We start from the raw sequence: 22,010 nt of genomic DNA, 5'->3' as shown, positions 1-22,010 counted from the left end.
TTTGGCTAATCGCAAAGATCATTATCAGTGATGATAATGAGGCCGACATTCGAACCCGTGGCTCCTGGCGTAGTAATACGCTGTTCTGAACACTCCGCCACTGAAGTCTGCTATGGATATTGGCGTTCGTTCTATTTATTTACTTACAGTTTCAGATACAGTACTGAAAGACCATTTTATACTGAAACTGTGGCAACAAGAAAAAATAAAAATAACAACAAAACAAGACAATACAAGATGGCAAAAGAAAAAAATATTTACATGTACATTCTTAGTGATTGTCGGAAAGTGTGTTCTGACAAGAAAATATCAACATTTGCAGGCAGGTTCAGGGCCGGATTAAGACAGAATTGGGCCTGATGCGGTCACGTCAAAACCTAACAATGAAATACCGTCGATTTTTTCTGTACAACTAACATTCAAGGTGAAAAATTTACTACGTCGCACTTACCGAACAATAATAAAGTGTCAACAATCGCCAAGATATTGCAAAAAACGCAGCTAAATTACTAAGTAAACTGTTTAACGTAAAATTGATAGCATTAACTTGGAATCTTCGGTGAACAATAAACACAACGACGTTATATTTACGTCACAGGGCAAGGAATAATAGTAACTGTATACTCGTAAGTAACGCTGTGTCTAGGCGTCCGATATTGGGGCTCCAAATTTCATTCTAATATTTATTTTCAGATTAATATAGTAAAAGAAAACTGTTCAGCTTTCGGAAAATTCTCGTCTGTTTTCATCTGGGCCTATTTCAGGAAAGGGCCTAATGCTGCAGCACCTTAATCCCTCACTGGGCAGGTTATTGTGTAAGTGGGGGAGGCTACAGTAAAGAGACCGCTATAGGAGAGAGAGCCTTGTAGCTGGAATGTGAAAGAGCTTTACGTTGCGGGTTGGCCGTGCGGGTAGTCGTATGGTTGACAAGGAATTCCCTTTTCTTTTCGTCTAAGCATCGCATTTTCTCGTCATTGCGATAGACTCAGAGAAGACAAACTAAAAAAAAAACAGTTGCAATAACGTATTTGTGAACAATGTATTATTCCTGAGCTGGGCCGCGGTAGCTCACGACCTTTAATGATATCGCCCCTGCAGTAAAAGGTTCCGGGTTCGAATCCCGGTTAGGACATGGACGTCTGGGTTTGTCCCAATGAGAAAAAGACAATTTAGTAAAAATTGATGTGTGTGTGAAAAACTGAGGAAAAAGGAAATAACGGGGGATACTACTGCTTAGGGATATTAATTTTAAAAATACGATATAAAAATTCAATATGCTGAGCAAGGCAGTATTTTAATTTTATTATAAAACAAACTAAACGTAACGTTTCAACCTTATAGCAAGGTCTTCTTCAGACTCTGCACCAAGTACAGGAAGGGAGGGAGAAGCATCTTAAGAATAGCGAAGAATGCAAACGAGAAAAAGGAAAACAGAGAAGAGGAAGGGATTATCTACGAAGTGAAATGTAAAGAATGTCAGAGTGTGTACATAGGAGAAACGAAAAAGAGGCTGAAAGACAGGTTGAAACAACATAGGGATGATGTACGACTTAAGAGAGAGAGAAATGCGATATTTAAACACACGAGAGAAACAGGACATGACATAGAGTGGGATGAGGCTAAGCAGATAAGAAGGGAGAAGAGAATGCTAGTGAGAAAATGGAAGGAGGCCAAGGAAATAGAGAAGAAAGGTGAAGAAGACACAATCAACTGGAATGGGGGACTGAAGATAAACAAAGAATGGAAGAAGGTGTTAGAAAGAGTGGAAAGGACAAGAGAGAAAGAGGAGAAGAAGGAAGAAGAATGAAGGAAAAAGAACGTGAGATAAAGAGTCCAACCACATTCTAGATGGAAGAAAATATGTTTAGCCTTTTAGGTGAAAGTACAGTTGGGAAAGCCACCTGCTAGAATGTTCCAGAACAACTTTCTAATAGTCTGGAGGGGAGCAATGTTTGTGTATATAAATCGTCCTGTTTTTATATCTTGTTACATTTGTACTTGGTGCAGAGTCTGAAGAAGAGAAAACGTTACGTTTTGTTTATGTTTCATAATAAAATTCAATTACTGCCTTGGTCAGCATATTGAATTTTTTATATAATGGAAACAAGGTTTAATGGTGTTATAAAAATACGAGATTACAAAGTTTGTAGAGAACCTGGCTACTACGCGGACGACCCGGGTTCAAATCCTGGAGCAATGTGATCCGGACAAAGAATTTTTCCAGTCATTTCCATATTTCTGCGCGGCCCTGAGATCCACCCAGCCTCGTAAAGGTACCTGGGGATTACCCTGGATGGGGGGGGGGGGGGGTGTAAAAGCGGCAGGCGTGATGCTGATCACATCATCCCCACTATGACCGAGACCAAGAATATATGGGGTTCTATACCTCCACGTCACCCCATACGACTTCATAGCATATATGTTACCTAACCTTGTACCGCATGTGGATATTTTTGAATCCACATGTTACCATTAAAGAATATTTTTCTTTATTTATACAAATGTAATGGGAATACATTCACAAAGCATTAGTTAATTTTTACGTCGTTTTTCTGTCACTTTGGCTAATCGCGACAAGGGGGATGAAATGTTATGAAATGGGTGAAGTGACAAATACATACGGACGACATAACCCCCCGCCCCATGGTTATTCTGGTTTTGACACTACACACAAACATACATACATATATGTTTTCGAAGTTGCAAAAATGAAATCTTTATACGAGAAGTCACACAATGTAAATATATAATAACTAAAATTCCCCCTCCCACTCTTGCATTTGTATTTTTCTTAACTTTACGTCATCTTTCTTCCACTTTTTGGATAATCGCAACAACGAGGATCCATTATGATTAGATGAAAAGGATACACATGCCCACACCAGGACTCCGTGAGAAGTTTCGTGGCGAATTCGAAAATCGTTTCCTCAACGCGCTACTACTGAGCCGCATTGAACGAGAGGTGTAAAGGTTATTAATACCAAAATAAAATATGCATTGCAGTAAGTTAACAACAATAAATGTATATAGAAGCGCGCTTCTACGCCAGGGGTCCCGGGTTCGAATCTCGGTTTGGGCGTGGGTGTTCTTTGCGAGTGTCTCTTCATCAATTTCTTCATATCACTCATCCTCATCGTCGCGATTAGCCAGAAGTGGAAGAAAAGCGTAATATAAACCAAATCAAAATATGGGGAAATTACTTCCTTCAAGGGCTCGTAGCGTCTAAACAAGATTTTAACAAGCAAAACATTACCAATGAACGTTCTTGGCCTTGATACTCCTCAACGCTCGAGTCCTGCATGGGTTCACTTTCGCTCGGTGGTACGCCTTTGAGTCTCACACCCTCGAGCGTATACAATGGAATATAATTTTAATGTAGACAATAATCGTAAAATATCCGCCTTAGTGGCTTCAGTCACAATCATCTATTTCATATCACTGTATCTTCTATTTATATAAAAATGGATGTATGTGTGGGTGTGTGGGTCGGTGTGTATATTTGTTTGTTCCGGCATAACTCTCGAACGCCTGGAGCAATTTCAACCAAACTTGGTACGCGTATCAGTTGCAATCTGGAAAGAAATACTGTGGGGGTAAGACACCCCTGGCACCCCTATGGGTGGGGTGGGAAGGGGTGATATGTAAAAATAATCGAGAACCACCGATATTAAATTCCGCACAAACAGACATCCGTGACTCTATGCAATCCACACAACGATAGTGTTTCTCTGGTTCTCTAACATTCAGGCTGTGTTGCGAATGGAATCCATAGTTTTCGTCTCCAAGTTCATCACCTATTGGCATGGGGGGTGAGAGGGGGTGAAAAATAAAATGCCACAAATGACCTAGATTCGTGTCGAATGCATAGTTTTCGGAGTCGCTAAGCTAAGTGGTGACATTCACGATCACATTTGAAATTAGTTACATTTTACACTATAGTTAGAATTCATTATTTTCCTGTCTAATACAAGATTGGGATAAATAAATACCCGGGCAACGCCGGGTAATCCGCTAGTTGGTAAGATAGTCTAAATTACATTTTAACATGGAGATGATGACTTTGTTCACATAAGTTTAAATTTCATTGCGTCTTTCACCTCACGATTCCTATTTGAAGGTCCTCTTCCACAGACAAATTACGGTTATACGTGTGCTACTGAACTTCGAGCGTATACCGCTCGTTTTGCCTGTTCGAGAGTTATTCGCTCGAGCGAAGAACCTTTCAATTCCGTACGCTATCTAGCGTCGTCCGTGCGAACTATTTGGAGCTCGACTCGAGCGAAAGCCTCTGCCTGCAGCATTCTATGCGCTGTGCAAGTTTCGTGGGTGTTGCACGGAGACGCCCTGTATATTACATTCTAATATCACAAGGGAATGCGACTCTCAGAAAGCAAGTTTCAGCCAGGGTTTTTAAAGGTCCGGGAATTTTAAATAAATTCAATTCCGGTCCATGAGAGAAAATGAGGAAGCGAAATGGGTTTCTGGACCGTAAAGAACCTTTTTTATCTGTAAAGTACAAGGTCTGTCCCAAAAGTAATTAGACTATTTTTGGCAGGCCAGTCAGAAGGGTCGGGGGATGGATCTATTGGGCAGGGCGGTTGGTGAGGCATCTCAGGTATACAGTCTGATGTGACTCAGTTGTCTCCAAGTCATTCCAGCATTGTGATCGCCAGCAAAGTGAGAAGATGTTTTAGTGTCGCGTCACGGTCTAAAATGCAGCGCACTTCGGAGCAGCTGTACGCGAGAAAATTTTGCATCAAACTCGGTAAATCCGCTACAGACACGCTTGACATTTTAAGACAAGTCTATGGGGATGAGACTTTGTCGAAAGCACAAGGCGTTCAAAGAAGGAAGAGAAGACGCTGAGGATGAACAACGCTCAGGACGTCCAAAAACGTCCAGATCTGCCAACCATGCGACTCAAGTGAAGTCTGTTTCGGACTCTGACCGACGTTTGAGTGTGTTGTTAATCTCAGATAAGGTGGAACTGCAAAATTTTTCACGAAGGTGCTCGATCGCTTGAGAGAAAGAGTCGCGCGCATCCACCCAGAGATCGCAGACACCTGGTGTCTCCACCATGGCAATGAGCCATCTCACTCATTGCTGCAAGTTAGGGAATTTCTGGTTAAGAAAAATATGGCAACGCTTCCCCAACAACCGTACATCCAGTACCTGGCCTCTAACGACTTCTTTTTGTTCCCAAGGCTCAAATTCGGCCTCAAAGGATGCCGTTTTGGGACTATTGAAAGGGTCCAAGCAGCTGCGACGAGTGCTCTGCAAGTCATCTCAGGTAAAGACTTCCTACGTGGCTACGAAGAGTGGCAGCACCGCTGGAACTAGTGTATTGATACTCAAGGGTCCTACTTTGAAGAATATTAAGTGTATTTGAACCTAAGTTTCAATAAAACTATTTTTCCAAAATTAGTCTCATTACTAATATAAATAATATAAATATTATCTAACATTCCTTTAACAAGACTAACACCATATGCTAATGAAATTATAGGTGATTGTCAATGTGGATTTAAACGTAACATATCAACTACAGATCAAATTTTTCACATCACACAGACACTTGAGAAAAATTGGGAATATAATCAAGATGTCCATCAGCTATTCATTGATTTCAAAAAAGCATATGACTCGGTCAAAAGAGATAAATTATATAATATATTAATAGAGTTTGGAATACCTAAGAAGCTTGTTAATATGATAAAAGTATGCACCAGTGAAGCAGAAAGTAAAATTCATGTGGGTATTAATGTATCTGACAAATTTACAATTCTTGATGGGTTAAAACAAGGAGATGCATTATCTCCATTGCTCTTTAATTTTGCCTAAGAATATGCTGTTAGGAAGGTAAAAGAAACTAAAGAAGGACTAAAGTTAAATAGTATGACTCAGTTGTTAGCATATGCAGATGATGTAGACTTATTAGGGGATGATATAAATACAATTAAGAATAATGCTAAAATATTTTTCAAAGCAGTTAAAAAGAGATAGGTTTGGAAGTTAGCAAAGAGAAAACTAAATATATGCTTACAGGCCGAAACCAAGTGTTAGGTAATAATCAAAATCTAATTATTGATAACAACTCGTTTGAACCAGTTTCCAAATTCAAATACTTAGGAGTAATACTAACAAATGAAAATGATATTAAAGAGGAAATAAAAAGGAGGCTAATTCAGGAAATGCATGTTACTTCTCTCTTCATAAACTTTTGTCTTCTCGTTTAATATCTAAGAAACTAAAAGTAAAAATATACAAAACAGTCATTTTGCATGTAGTATTATATGGATGTGAAACTTGGTTCGTTACATTGAAAGAGGAACATAAATTGAGAGTATTTGAAAATAAGATCCTTAGGAAAATATTTGGGCCTAAAAGGGATGAGGGGACAGGTGAGTGGAGAAGGTTACATAATTTAGAACTACATAATTTGTATTCATGTCCAGATACTATTAGAATGATTAAATCAAGAAGACTTAGGTGGGCAGTCCACCATGTGGCACGAATGGGAGAGGAAAGAAGAGTTTACAGGATTCTTGTTGGGTAACCTGATGGTAAGAGACCAGTAGGAAGACCAAAACGAAGATGGAGGGATAATGTTGAGTTTGACCTAAAGGAAATCGGTATGGATGGAGAAGTATATAGATCTTGCTCAAGATAGGGAAAGATGGAAGGCCTGTGTTGCTGTAGCCATGAACCCTCGGGTTTAAGAAGGCTAGAGAGTTAGTTAGTTAGTTAGTTATTGGTCTCATTACTTTTGGGACAGACCGTGTATTTCAATTCGGTCCATGAACCTATATTCCGGATGAATTTAATTACGGCCTAGGGACATTATTTTCCGGATCAATTAAAATACGGTTCAGTAACCTTTTTCAATGAAACAATACGCAACTTGGACCGAATTTAAAGTGTGTGAGAAAAAAAAAGGTTCCGGTCCTGCAGCGGAACCCAATAGAACCCTTTATGGGTTCCTGGACCTTCAACAACCCTGATCTCGGCCTCGATTTGACAGATGTTTGTTACATTCTAGGTCTCATCTAGGCAAGTATTCGATATAAGCCAACACCAGTATTTGATCGAAATCTCATATGCGCTCGGTTTTTCAACGAAAACCTTTTTATGAATGTCAATGTCCGTGTCGTCGGAACTGATATAATGAGCGCACATATTAATTACAAGGTTGGATGAACGATCTGATATAAATCAAACATAATTATCTCTGATAATTGCTCGACTAATACCGAATGCGTTCGGCTAGAAATCACGTTTTAATGCACGAGAAACAACCCATTGCGAAGGGGTGTAGAAATGTGAGTTTTCGAGGAAGGAAGTGTCGCATTTACACCCTCACAATAAGGGTTACTCCTGAGGCATGAACAGAAGGGGGATTCTCGACAGTGGCGCTTGCAGGAAGAACATCGGAGGGGTTGATGGGTTACATTAATCAATGCCCTATATAGGTATACCTGTGTAATTTAGTACAAAATTCTGCTACATTATTATTTTTTGTGCATATAAACATACGGCTTATATGTGAAGTAAAACCCATTTGTCACGGAGCTAGAATTCCTACTGGAAAGGCTTTCTGGTTCCTGGAGTAGGAATCAGATTATTATTATCCGGCTACTGATTAGCTTCACGAACTTGTGACATCACTATCGCGCTACGACGCCAGGGGTCCCGGGTTCGAATCCCGGCCTGGACATGGATGTTTGTGAGTGTCCATTCATCATATCATCACTCATACCCATCTTCGCAAATTAGCCAAAGGTGGCACAAAAAGCGAAGTAAAATAAAGCAAATCAATTAAACAATTGTCACACCACTGGATTTGTGAACATGCATTTCGTGTCTATGTGCACCATGTCTCATATTTCTGATTACAATTATGAAAAATGTCTTAAATTACTTGGTTTTTGAAGTAAAAGGTAGAATAAATATTTTACGATCATAGTTAATGGAAGTTGTGACTGTCACGTATAGATAGGAAAATAGTGACTAAATCGCACCACCAATGCAATGAACATTGGGTCAATTTGATGGCGGTATTTGTAACTTCAAGCACTTCGCAAGCAAGGTCTGGACGTTGGAGAAGTTATATTTGAAGAAAACACGTAAAAAACATGCTTCTTTTTGCAGCTTTTCACAAGGATATGTAAAAGCCAAGTGAGTCAAATTTATTAAACTTTGGTTATTTGACATGTTTGTAAGACCTGTTAGGTTCTTTTTTAACAAAATTAGATTTGTGATATGCGTACACAGTGAGGAAGAATAAGAAATTATTTATTTCAAAATGGCGAGGCTCCTAAATCGCACCACGTCGCTCTTGGCCAAATCGCATCGTACGTTTCGTGTAAGTTTATTGTTGCATTTAAGAGCCGCGGTTGTTTTCTCAAAGCGCGCTACGACGCCAGAGGGCGTTCGAATCCCGGGTAAGACATGAATGTTTGTAGATGTTCTTAATGAGAACACTGACATTTGAGTAAAAGGGTAAAAGTGATGCATGTGAAAAGCAGAGAGAAGGAAAGAGGAAAAACTACCTTTCTTTAAAAAAGGAAGAAGGTTGTCTGCCTGCCGCGCGGGGGACCAGCATTCGATTCCCGTGGCTCCGGAGCTCACCCAGCCTCAACTAAATGGGTACCTGGGGCAACCCTTGGGAGTAAAGGCGGCCGGGACGTGGTGCTGATCACACCACTTCCACTTCCAAAATGGCTGAGATGGAGAATGTGCGAGGCCCTACCCTCACATCCCATAAATGTGCCTTCATGGCGCGGTGCTATATGAACAGGGTACTTTTATCTTTACCTTGCCTCATTGTTGCATTTATTTTATACCCCACTGGTCAGTCTTTTATAATGCAACTAGCTAATTACTCGGCGTTGCACGCGTATTTATTTATCACAATATTCTATTAGACAGGAAAATAATTAATTCTAACTATAGTGTAAAATGAACTTGGAGAAGAACGGCATTGGGAGTGTCAGTATTCATCTTAGCGACCCCGAAAACTATGGATTCCACACTAATATTGGTCGTTTTCGATTATTTTTACATGTTACACATTCCCACCCCCACCCCTAGGGGCGCCAGGGGTGTCTTACCCCACAGTATTTATTCCCAGATTGCAAGTGATATGTCTACCAAGTTTGGTTGAAATTGCTCCAGGCGTTCGAGAGTTATGCCGGAACAAACATACACCACTCATTTATATATATATATATATATATATATATATATATAGAATAGATAGATGACAGTATGACAGTAGTGTTGTCATAAAATTATATTTTCTCTCTCCCGTCACATTCAATGTGTGTGTATGTTTATTAGAGGTAGATAAGTGCTCGAAGTTAGGACGAACGATGCGGGAGAGATGGTGTCCCTCTTAAGCAAAGTTTTTGCAATGTACCTCCACATTAAGGCTAAGAGTGAAGTTCTGCACCAGGTGTGCATTTGTTTCAATATCGTCGGAATAGCCTATGCTACTGAAAAACAATAAACATTTTACAAGAGAGTATGGATTTCTCCCCATGTTGCAAGTTGATTATTAAGCTAGATAGGATCTGTAAGAAATACGCTGAGTAAGTATTTACAGAATCCCACGTATTCCTAATGGAGAAGTACCTTCGAGTTGCGGTTAATCAAATTAAGGTTTAGACTTTCCCACCATAAATAACATCTTCAACCTGTCTTCTTTAAGTTCATGTGTTTTTGTACGCCATAAGACGTTTGACATTCCCAAGAGAGCAAGTGTAATGGAAAGTTTCTCTCCACCCACAACCATCCAAAGCACAGACCTCTCGTTCTCCAGCTCTTCGCGTGGAAGGTTGGTGTGGAAGGGACAGTATAGTGTCTTTCCAGTAAGACTGGTCACTGAAACTGTTCCTTAAGGCCTTAAATCTACCCGTAAATGTGTCGTTAAAAATGCCAGCAAAACTTCCTTCAAGCGCGATTTTTCTCGTCACTTGAAGCGAGGGGTGTGGAAAGCAATGAAATAAAGGTTGCTAGTTGCCGAGTGTTTCGTGCACCCCACTCCATTCAACCCTGGCGTCAGTACCACATGTTGGGACATGTTTTGTCGATTGTGTTGGAATTAAATTTTAATGCTTTTCTATTCGCCAAAGTTCTTAAGTTTCAAAAAGTGATATAGTTTTGTGGCAATTGTTTATTCACGGTCAAATGTACCATACATTGTACACTTTTATAACACTATCCACATCGAACCGCTCCGCACGCCTGTCAAATCTTGGCTTCGCGTATGGAACTGCACATAATTAAAAAAAAAAAAATGGATTACGCGATCATACGGGATTCCACAACGTCAAATATCAGAGTTAAGTATCGTACATACTAGTGCAATACGTGCAACTGGGGTAATTTAATTGTGTATAGACAATTTAGGCAGAATATGGACAGATGGATTTAGTGAGAATCTCTACAATGATATTGGCAACACTGCAACCAGGGAGAGAACTTGTCCAGGGAGAGGAAAAATAAATTTGACCTTGAGCCGCCTCTACTCTCAAAACACGGTATATACACTGTCTCGGTTATCTCTGGAGCAACCGAATGAAAAGTCTGCGCAAGTAGTGACGAAACCAGTGAACACGTGAGAGGGAATGGAATTGCGTGGAGGGAGAAAGGCGACTGCTGTTCCCAGCCTTCGCAGCAGCATGGAAGCTTGAGCAAAGGAGCCATAAATTAAGCACTGGCTGTTATGTTGAGGATAAAATATATTTTTCAGTAGTTCTTAGAATTAAATGTTGAATATTCCAGTATAATATACGCGCTTTAGTATCCGAGCATGTCAAGAAACCGATTCACGATGTCTTCTTAACCGAATATTCTGGCTTCGAGTTCTGGCCTGGACATGGATGTTCCTTCATGGGTGTCCCATCATGTTTATAATCTGAACAACATCCTAGAACAATTCGAAGTCCTGTGAAATATAATGTCAATCATTTAGTTATAAGTAGGGTTTGGAAGTTGAGGAAAAAATCCTTTTTTTCCCTAGTGTTTGAAGACTAGGCCCAACATAATATATGTTCATTGTGGGTCATTGTAGGCCAGAAAAAGGTGGATTTTAGTTGTCCTTTTTCGGCGTTTGTTGGCTTATGGGTGCTTTTTTAGACTTTTTTTTAGGTGTTAACGGCTTTTTTTTTCCAACTTCACCTTCTTTCGACTAGGTTTTTACTGCCCATTCTCAATTCGAATCATCATTAGTTCATCACCTCTTAAACATCCTTTCTGTAGTAAAGAAATAAAAAGAAAGAAAGAAGGAAATATATTTGAACCATCCCTGAAATGAGAGAAAAAACATTTTTGAACGACTGAAGCAGGTACGGTACAAGGTCCTTTAACCGTAATTTGTCTGGAACTTTCTCTTGTTTTGAACCTTTCAGTTTTTTCGCACTGTGTGATCCATACCACCAGAACTTTGTACTTTTTTAATTCATTAAATATATAATTAAAATGAAGTTATTAATTAATTTGGATCACATTTATACGTCCTTTTTTTCGTTTTTAGGTCCTTTTTGATATTTTTATGTCTTTTTATAGGTCTTTTTTGGCAATTTATAGGTCTTCAACTTCCGAGACCTAGTCATAAGTAAAATGCAGCCATGCACTAGAGATCAATTCGGTGATGTTCATTGTTAAATAATGGCAACACTTCGCGCTGCCCCTGATTTTACACATTTAAAATAACATATACGCTGTTCGTTATGAATGTGAAAATTTAAGTGGTCCCAGGATTTATCAACTCTCTAAAATTTCCTCAAGCCCACCCTCCCTCCCAATTTTCCACAAAGGTCCAAATTTTTGTCATTTTGGCTCTAAATTTACCCTTACACCACTCTAGATGGAAAATTTTAGTGGATATTCAGACGCCATTTTTCTTTCTAAACCGAGATGAGCGGGGCGTTGACGAGAACGTGGCAAGTCTTGCCTCTTTCTTGTACACTCCTGTTCACATAAAGTGGCACATTTTACAATGTTGAAGAGTTGAAGTATGTGCCACTTTATCTGAACAGGAGTGTACCTCCTCGGAGGTGTAAGGAGTGGCTTTTACAGAAGTGTCGACCTCAGTTTCACTGACTGCATTGTTGCTGACTAACTATGCTCTGGTGTGTCTACTCTCATACTCTCAACCAGGATAATCCTCTGTGGAGCTTGTGTGTGTTGCTTTCAACTAATGACCGACGTGGTGGAGTGCTACGATGGCAGGGGTCCCATGTCCGAATCCTGGCCTGGGTGTTCCTTGTGAGTATCCCTTCATCAATTTCATCATATCATCACTCATCGTCGCGATTAGTCAAAAAGTGGAAGAAAAGCGACGCTAAAAAATGAAAATAATATATGAAGGGACAATCATAAACACATACGGAAAGCACACCAACACAAGTCCCATAGAGAATTTAACTGGACATGGATCCAGACGCCAGAGCTTCATTAGTCTGAGAAATGCAATCCAGGGTGTACTATACCCTGTCCCAGCTAACTGTAGAGCAGGCCCGCGCATATCGGCAGAGGAGGAGGAAAATCGAGTGGTGAAAGCGCATCGTTGCCAACCGTACGGTCCTGACGGTGCATGTACAGAAATTTCATGGCATGTACAGACGTACGATCCAAACCTTAGTCCGTACGCTAAATGCACGGCTTTGTCAAAATTTCCACTTGCAGTTTTATCCCTAATATTTCCCTAAGAAATTCTTAAACCAATCGTACGGACCTGGAGACAAAAATACGGTCCATTTGCCATGTGCGTACGGTATTATAGCTTTCAAAAGTTTGCAACACTTACAGAGCGAAGGAGAAAATCGGGTAACTCCCGTCACCCATTGCACAATCCCGTTTCTCTCACTGTTCATTGGTGGAGCCGTCTCGCGTCACTACTTCCGCAGAGACTTGTTCTCGTTCGCCTGGTCTACAGTTAGCTGGTACGGAGTTTACTTGGAAATAAGGCTGACAATTGGGTGTCTTGATAAAGGGTCACCCCTTACACCCGCAAAATCGTACGACTATTCATCCTCATCGTCGCGAATAGCCGAAAGTGGTAGAAAAGTGGCGTAATATAAGGAAACCAATCAAACCTTGTACCTCCTCTTCAGCGTGCAAGATGATAGACCACCGCTAGCGAGCGAAATGTATTCACACATTTTTCGCAACGCTGTGAGAGAGCCCTGGCAACATCTTCACTTGAAAGACCATTCCCCCTTTTCCCCATTAAGCCTTACATATTCGAACGCTCGATTTTGTTCTAAATAATTTGCTCAAGGGAAGCACAATCACGACTTGTCGATCTATATCACGAGTCTTTAGCGCCGCACAGTATTGGCAAGACGGTCAAATAACTCCCACACGTTTCGTGAGCTGTATTCTTGAACTGGTAGCAAGAGGGCGGGGTTATCTCCCTCATTCAATCAAGATTTTTTAGACAATAGAACGTTGGCTAGGTTAATAGACGAGAAACTAAGTCGTTGCACTATGAAAAGAGGTGGCGAAACTATTTCATAGGAAATTCCTGGATTTTAACACCAGTAACCTCGTATACCTGTCTTTACGTGCTGAAGAATTGGACCCTTCTCAGAATGCAACCACGAGTGCAGCTTCAAAAATCATTTCCGATCTACCTAAAGTGTATGTACAGTCAGCGGCAATAGATCCTGAAACACTGGCTTCCCTGCGAGAAGTGGATTTTAATTGCAAATTTTCAATGGCAACTTCAACCAACGCCGTATATTTAGGCAACGCACACAACACGCAGGGAAGGCAGTGTTTGAGGATCTAAGTGTGCCATTTGTATTGCCCGTGACTGTACACGAGTAAATTACCGTTGTCAGCTACTTATTACAGGTAAAATTCCTACAATCTGCACCCTATGATGAAAAACAAGCTTGTATTGTCTAGCTATTGGTATTTACCATTGGACTTGTCTGTCGGAAAGTAGTAATACAGAAATGTATGTGGTGTTATGGCTGTACACCCAACGGCGAAAGAAACAGTAGGAGAATTGTCCATCACCATTTTAATTCGGTATGTATTACGCAATGTAATGACAATGAATTGCAATAATGACGTCAATTAGCAGAGAACAATGCCTGCTTCGAACCAACATAGTTTCATTCCTTAAAACAACACAGGACGTAATTAAAGTAGCAGTGGATAATTTGCCTACCATTATCTTTGCGGTTGACTGTACAATGTTAATCTACCTTAAATACACGGAATTTGTATTACACAGGTACTAGGTATGCGTAATCAACCTATGTTCTATATTGTTTTTGTTTGTTTGTTAAGAGACATGGGCAGGTTAGAGGGTCATAGTGGCGATCTTGTATAAGAAATCATATCTTGCACAAAGTTTGTCTTAAATACTTGATTAGTTATATAAGCAGCTAGAATATAGTTTATTCAATACAAATGAGTTGTAATCAGCCGTGATACATCCATACGCCCCCAACAGCAGCCAAAATTTCCTCAACACCCTCTAACGTTTTCACAAATACCAAATTTATGGTCATTTTCGCTTGTACACTTACACCCTCCTCATCACGAATTTACACCCCTAAAAGAAAAATTCTGGATAAACCCCTAGTAAAGAGTTACTGGCAAGTGGCGGTCAGGGATTTATCCACACCTCTTTAACACCCTATAACACCCCCCCCAAATTTCCTCAACGCCCCCTAAAATATTCACAAAGGCCAAATGTAGTTATTTTGGCTCTAAATTTACCCTTACACCCCCAAATGGAAAACCTCTGATGGCGATCCCTTCATTGAACACACATCAAAATAGAAGTGACAGCTAAGACGGTACTTTAATCCGACACTGCAATAAGGTCCTGCATGTCATCATCATCAAAACGGGTATACTCATATCTCCCCCAAAGGGTGCCGTCGCATAGATTCCCTTCCCCCTTATACAAGGCCCAGCTGCGAAAAGCGACAAGAATATCACCCAGGATAGTCGAAAGCGGATTCTTAATTTTCTCGATGCACTTCTCCACCCCCTCGCGCACGCTGGAAGTTAGGTCCAACCCAGCCTCTTCACATCTGAGCCGTGCAGGGACGAATCGATAGCTCGGTTCAAACAGCGGGGGTATACAGGGAAGGAGGCGTGACGTCACCCTGAGCCCGATTCCCGCCAACCAAGCTGTCACAGGATAAAATGCGAGCAGCCACCGTTCCTCCACTCGACGGCCTCGCGACAGATCTCAACAAAGGTCTTTTTGCACTCACCTGGATCCGATGAGCAGACCTCCCGCTTCACGACCTCATATCTAGGGTACTTCGGAACGACATGTTTTGCAAGAGAAGACGCACAACAGAACTTCACTCCGCACTAGCTAGACCTCGACACCCGAGCAGGTACGATCAATTCGCCGCTCATCCGACGATCCTGCCACCTACCGCAGGGACCGCAAACTATCAGCCTGCATGGACCGGGGTACAGCGTGCAACTAATCTAATCTGTCGTTTTGCAGTTTCCAGAGCTGCAGCGGATAATGCGCCTTGCACGCGATAAACACCGATCTGAACCATAACTTACGCTAAAGCTGCGTCCCTGACGTGTGTATTCTAGAGGTGAAATAAGTCCCGGGTCATTCCGGGATGGGAGACACTGAAATAATTCTTACGGTTTACAAATGTCCCTTTTTCGAGTTCGTCGTCGCCTTGTAATCAAGGAGTCGCGGGTTCGATACACCATGAGCGCACATAGTGGTTCGGATCCCTTCGTTAAACTGTAGGTCCAGTCCCGATTAGCCTTAATGTCCATAAAGTGGACTTAAAACACCAAGCAACCAATCAACCATTTTCGAGTTGTAGGAATGGCAAGAACAACAACAACAAGCAAAGTGAAACAATGGTAAGTGCAAAAATGGTTCATCGCAATTCAAATTTCTAAATGGAAATATGACTTGATTGATTGAGTTCAGTGTTGGAGATTGGGTGCCTAAACTGGGGGAAGGACATTTTTTTACTTTCCCTTGGTAGACAAGGTTATATATGCTATATAGTGCGGGTGGGAGGCAAAAAAAAATAGGAGGGAGTCAACTGCCTCCCCATGCCCCCCTTATTCGCAGTCACTAATTGAGATTATCTTACGTGGTTTTCTTCCACTTTTGGCTAATCGCGATGAATCAGTACTTTTATCCATACATTCCATCCCAACACTTCCTAAACACTCCCCAAAAATTGTTCAGAAAGATCCACGTTTTGGTCATTTTAGCTGTAAATGTGCCCTTACATCCCCTTCTGAATACACTCCCCGGATGAATGCCCAAGATTTAAAAGAGGGTCGGTGGTTATGTATACTTTCTTTGAGTAGTCAATCCTAATTTTGCAATCTTTCCTGCATTTGAACTTCTTCTTCTTTTAAATACTGGGCCAAAGGAGGGGGTTAAGACCTCACCAACCACCTTCCCCCTGGGGCACGCCACTGGATGAATGGTACCGAGACGGTTTATTGATCGATTCATTTGGCTTGTGTTGCTTCGCCTTTCTGCCAATTTTGGCTAATCGCGTAGTTGAGGATGGGTGATGATGAAATTGTTGAAAGTACACTCGCAAGGAACTTCATGTCTAGGCCGGGATTCGAACCCGGGATCCCTGGCGTCGTAGGTGATGAAGGGCAATCACAAACATATAAGGGCGACACAACACAAGTTCCACAAAGGATTGTACTGGCTGTGGATCCAAGTACCAGGGCCTCGTTACCCTGCAAAAGTGCCATTTGGGGTGCAATACGTGGAAGAGGGGTTGATAATTAAGTCCCTTTCAGCACGGGCGACTGACCATCTTACATAAAAATAAAATACAAAATAATAGTTTAATTTTTTAAAAACTTTAAGTGTTACTGTTGAAGAATGCTTTCATTTTAGGTATGCATTTATTTAATACTTAAATAATGAAATCAAAATAACGGTAATTTTTTAGTTTAAATTGCTACATGATTTTGCAATGAACGTCTTATGCACCAATACATTACAGAGCTTCCTGCTGTATTGAATCCAGTGTTGCCAACCACTTTTCGCCAATGTCCCTACAGATGTAGTCAAAATGTCCCTCCAACTGACCGAATGTCCCTACGCCAAGTAAAGCGACTAAAAAAACACCACCTCATGAGCATGCAAGACAGAAGATAAAATATACACATTTTCTTACCAAATCTTTCTGCTCGATGCTTCCACAATTTATGAATGACGGTGAGTCGTTTACTGTTGATTATATTATTTGAAGTCATAGATGCTGCTGCTGCGAAGAGATAGATGCTGGTTGATGAATCTAGATTCACAATTCCTTAATTTTTACTTTGTTGACTACTTCTTTATTCGTGACTATTAATTGACTGCAAGCTTGAACTTGTTGAATAATGAAAACTACTTCTGTTTTCCTTTCCATCTACTATCTGCTTTTATACATTGATTTCATCATTTCTACATTTTTTTGTCATATTTTTACTCCAAAAAAAGTCGATACTTATCACTTAACAATTCACTTTTATTCCTTAATTTCGTTCTGCCATCTATGTTTCTTTTCTGAATACTCCTTTCCATCTCGCGTTATTGTTTCATTAGGGCAGCCGCCTCTGCCTTTCAATGAAGGTCACCCCTTACTCCCCAAGTGGAAGGATGGAAATTGGTAGATTGCAGAAAAATGGGGTGTATTTCCTGTAGGAAAAGTTGTATGCGCTCTGTTAAATCTTGACCATAGTGAATTACCCCCTTCGTTCACTGCCTCCCCCCCACATCCTCTATCTCTCTCTCTCTCTCTCTGTGCATATTTCTCCATTTATCTGAACGCGTGGAGTGGTCAATTTACAATTCCGCTACCGAACAGTGGCGGACACTCCCTTCAAAAGAGGGATAGCAGATGGAGTTATGCAACTAGCTAATGTAGTCTATGTCACTTCATCTCTCTTTTCATACGAATTATGTCGACAAATATGTTCAATATTAGCTAACCAATCACTCCTTTAGATAGGGGTAGCGCGCGCTACCCTGGGCATATGGGGTGTTCGCCACTGGCCACGTAGATTATCTAGACCATATCGGGAGGGGATCTTTGGACTTCAACCAAGTGTCTCATGTGAAATAATAATAATAGTTCATTTTAAGTCATGATCAGAGTATAAATGAAATAATAATATTACAGAAAAATATACAAAGATAGGGCGTAGAAATTGAAGTATAACAACCTACATTTATTATCTAGATTATTTCTAGTTAAGACCAATAACATTTTCACAAAAAAGCCGTTTTACGTAGGTAGGAAGACGATGAAAAAATATATACAAAAATGCAAAATTTATAAGACAACAATTTTTCCAGTTGATAAAATATGAAGTCCTTATTATTAATGCTATACACTGTAAACACAAAATTATTCTTCCAATACGAATCCTTATTTCAGCTAGGGTGTAATGGATAACTTTCTTCAAGGTGTCAACAAAAGTGCGAGAAAAGCGAAGTAAAATAAGCTAAATCAATTAATCCTTATTTCGGCTCTGATAGATAAACATTCTATGCAGTCTTTTGCTTGCTTAATTCTATAGCTGTGCTGAAAAAGACTTGTTCTCGTCTGTCGGTGAGCAGGTTCAGAACATTACGCGAGATCATAATTAGTGGAATTAGGATGGAACCCGGAAGTAATTACTACAGAAATGATCTTTTGAGGTGTTGTTCATCTACTTCAGGGTAACTTATAGCCAGAATGCGAAAACCGTACGCCTTGGGGAAAAGTAGATATCTAAGGAACAAGAAGAGGGACAAAATAGGCTTTGTCACGAATATTATGTAAAATACTCTTCACCATAAAACCTTATCAGAAGGTTATTGCGTATGCATATATTGTATTAGTAGCTGAAATGTGTTACATTCCAATATATGAAGGTATAAAAGAGAGTAAAATTCGAATTGTAGAAGTACAGGGTGGCGCGTAAGTCACATTACACATGGAACTAATGACGGAATGAGGAAACAACGATCGAAAGAGTTCGCTGATAGTGATATTTCGTGGTCACTGATAGGTTAGGGACTAGTTGAGTGGTCACCCCGCTCACCAGATTTAACTCCGTTTGACTTCTTTCTTAGAGGGTTGGTGAAAACGTTTATGTAACTACGGTAAGAGATGTGAGACGGTCGCACGAACGCATTGTTCTTGCGGGTGACATCATTACAGCCGACATGCTCAACCGGATTCATATGGACTGGAACGATGTTTGCGGACGTGTCTAGATGAACAAAGATAGCATAATGTAACATGTCACGTGCAATAACTTGAAAACAATTCAGGAGATATCTTAAAATGGATTTCACTATGCGATTTATCAGACAGTTGCACTTTACTTTGACGTGTTACTTGCCCCTATTCAAATTTGAAAATCTTGTGTTCAAACCAAGATGGCGGGCAGGGTGTTCAGCATGCATCGAGGATGGCCTAGATACCGCATAGGGTTCCTTCCAATCGTGTCCTGTAATATTTGCAGAAATTATATGGTTGGTACCATACCTTTGAATCACCCTGTACACACCAACACACACTATCTTATGATTGATTTAGAACACAGATAGAGGTGACTGAAACTACACAGTGATTTGAATTCTTTTTTGAGGGTTATAAGGGCTGACCCTTTCTGAAGACACCCAAATGGTATCCATGTAGTACACCCTGGGCCGCACTTTGCAGACTAGCGAGGCTCAGGCGTCTGGACCCATGGACGGTATATTCCTCCGTGGGGCTCGTGTTATATTATCCCTGTATGTTTCTGACTGTCCCTTCATTCATCTCATCTTTTCACCATTCATCCTTCGTCTTCGCGATTATACAAAGGTGGCAGAAAAGGGAAGTAAAATAATATAAATCAGACAGTCAGTCAATCCTTTTTTGAATAGGGAGATAATGTGGGCAAGAGAAAGTTTTTGCGAACTAGATTTTTTTAACGGCATCATCTTGCCTCTGTCAAATTATTTGAAAGGAGGATGAGGGGTACAATTCGGAACAAAGAATTACATGGATAGCTTTCCGAACATTTTGGGGGTACAATGTACCCCTGCGCTCCACCCTCATTTCTGTGCCACTGATTAGTTTTACTTTTGAAAATGGGTAAATGCAAATGTAAGGTAACGAATAACAAAATATAGAGTAACTTTTCCGTACATCTCAAGAGTAATGGAAAATACAGGGTATCTATAATATAACTCCGGGGTTTTGAAGCTAAATATTTTATTAAAAACTGAAACACAGGAAAAAGTAAATACATATTTTTGAAGGTAATGTTATCAAGTTTTGTTTACAATTTAGTAAATTCCAACGTGTGCCTCGTTTGTAGCACGGCACACATCCGAACGATAATCAACTTCTTGCCACGTCCTGGCCAGAATGTCTGCGGTGATGGTTGCCACAGAAGCGATAATTCTTTGCCTTAGATGGTTGACATCTTGAAATTTCTCCGCATAAACCATGTTCTTCACATGTCCCCATAGGGAAAAGTCTAAGGGCGCAAGGTCCGAACTTCTTGGAGGCAATGGAATAGGCCGTTTTCTTCCAATCTACACTTTCAGTTTCTTTAAACACCTTAAGCCACTGACGAATGGTTTTGTCCGAAGACTAAACAACACCATACTCGCGTCGAAAGTTCCGCTGTACAGTCAAGGTCAACGCTGCGCAGCGTTGCCATCCTTTGTTGGCATAAACTCCAAGCAGTGTGAATAAAACTTGATGAGCTACTGATTTCAAATTAATTGACTAACCTGAGTTACCTAATACCGTTTCCGCGCTACCATTAAAATCCTGGAGTTCTTTTATAGACACCCTGCATTACTGTTGTGTAAATAATAGAAATAAACTTTTAATGTTCAAATATACACTTTTTACGAGCAAGTGGTTTTCGTCACGTAATTTCTTTACAGATATAAACGTTTACAAATAACTATCTTACGCATGCGCGTGCACTCCGGTACAGCAAGGCCAGCAGTGGTGGCACACAGCATAACTGTTACAAATTAATTATTTAACTTTTGGTTTCTCATTCTTTCTTCCGGGTTGCCTCAACAGAATATCAACCTGCAAGCCTCCAAGGTTCGTCCTTTTCCGATATGGGGCCATCAGTACCCTCTCGCGGCGTGTTGACAAAACATCTGCGTAGTATCACCCTGGCCATCCTGTAGCCTACAATGCCACCAGGAGCCCGAGAAATCCCCCAGCGACCGTGAAGGATCGAAAGGGAGGGTAGGTTGTGTTGGGGCAAATTTTGTTTTCCAACCGGTAACCCTGAAAGAAAGCCAGAGTGCCATCGGATCACTCTACTGATGTCCTCAGTGTTGCGAACTGCACGATTAAGTGTCCAAGTGTACTGTATACTGTCAGCGATGTAGCATATCCACCAAGCTAGTTAAAATGTATATTCATAGATAAACTATAAAGTTTCAAAACACAGGAGAAACACAAAAATATGATTGCTGACATACGGATGACATATTCCATGTGAAGATAAACGTTTCCGAGCGTTCGGTCTATTAAGACAGCTAACATGTCCATGTTCACATCCGCGAAATAGAGTTGGTAAAACTCGCTGGCCGCATTCACACTTTTTTCAAGCGCTTTGCGAGGTGAAAAGTTATGGTTTTTCAGGCTGGTGAATTTCTATTTCTTAGCTTCAGAAACTTTAGTGTCGGCATTGTTTACTATTTACTACTTAAAGAACTAGGTGGTGCCAAAGTGGATTTGTGAATATTGCAATGTGTGAAAGTCTTGGAAATTGTTTCAATCATCCGCGATCGTCTGTTGCATTAAATACGTTTGACAACAGACCAACTGAAATTCGAAAAAATGAACAACTGCGCCAAGACATTCATTTTTCCCTTAGAGACATTATGGAAACAGTATCAGGTAGAGTGCTCATTTTTTCAGTATAACGTACCATGTAGAAGCAATTCATTCTTGATTTTCTTAATTTTTCGGGATCTGCTTCCCCAACGGAAAATGTCACCGCACGCCACT

At 40.6% G+C, this 22,010-nt stretch overlaps 1 protein-coding gene across 2 annotated transcripts in view; it reads right to left on the bottom strand.

Moving 5' to 3' along the window:
* RSG7 (Regulator of G-protein signaling 7) overlaps window positions 1–15,400 on the bottom strand; it is a 179,407-nt gene extending 164,007 nt beyond the window's left edge. Inside the window, exon 1 of one of the 2 annotated variants that reach the window (XM_083125855.1) lies at window positions 15,249–15,400. The gene's annotated coding sequence lies outside the window, so the exon portion shown is untranslated. The remainder of the gene's footprint in view (window positions 1–15,248) is intronic. The other variant, XM_083125854.1, reaches the window with a different exon arrangement.
* Between the last annotated feature and the right edge of the window lie 6,610 nt (window positions 15,401–22,010).

This window comes from Lepisma saccharinum, chromosome 7 (genome assembly GCF_977018435.1).
Source record: "Lepisma saccharinum chromosome 7, izLepSacc3.1, whole genome shotgun sequence".
Taxonomy (NCBI): domain Eukaryota; kingdom Metazoa; phylum Arthropoda; class Insecta; order Zygentoma; family Lepismatidae; genus Lepisma; species Lepisma saccharinum.
The sequence above is the reverse complement of the archived record's forward strand: the minus strand, read 5'-3'. Positions and strand labels throughout refer to the sequence as shown.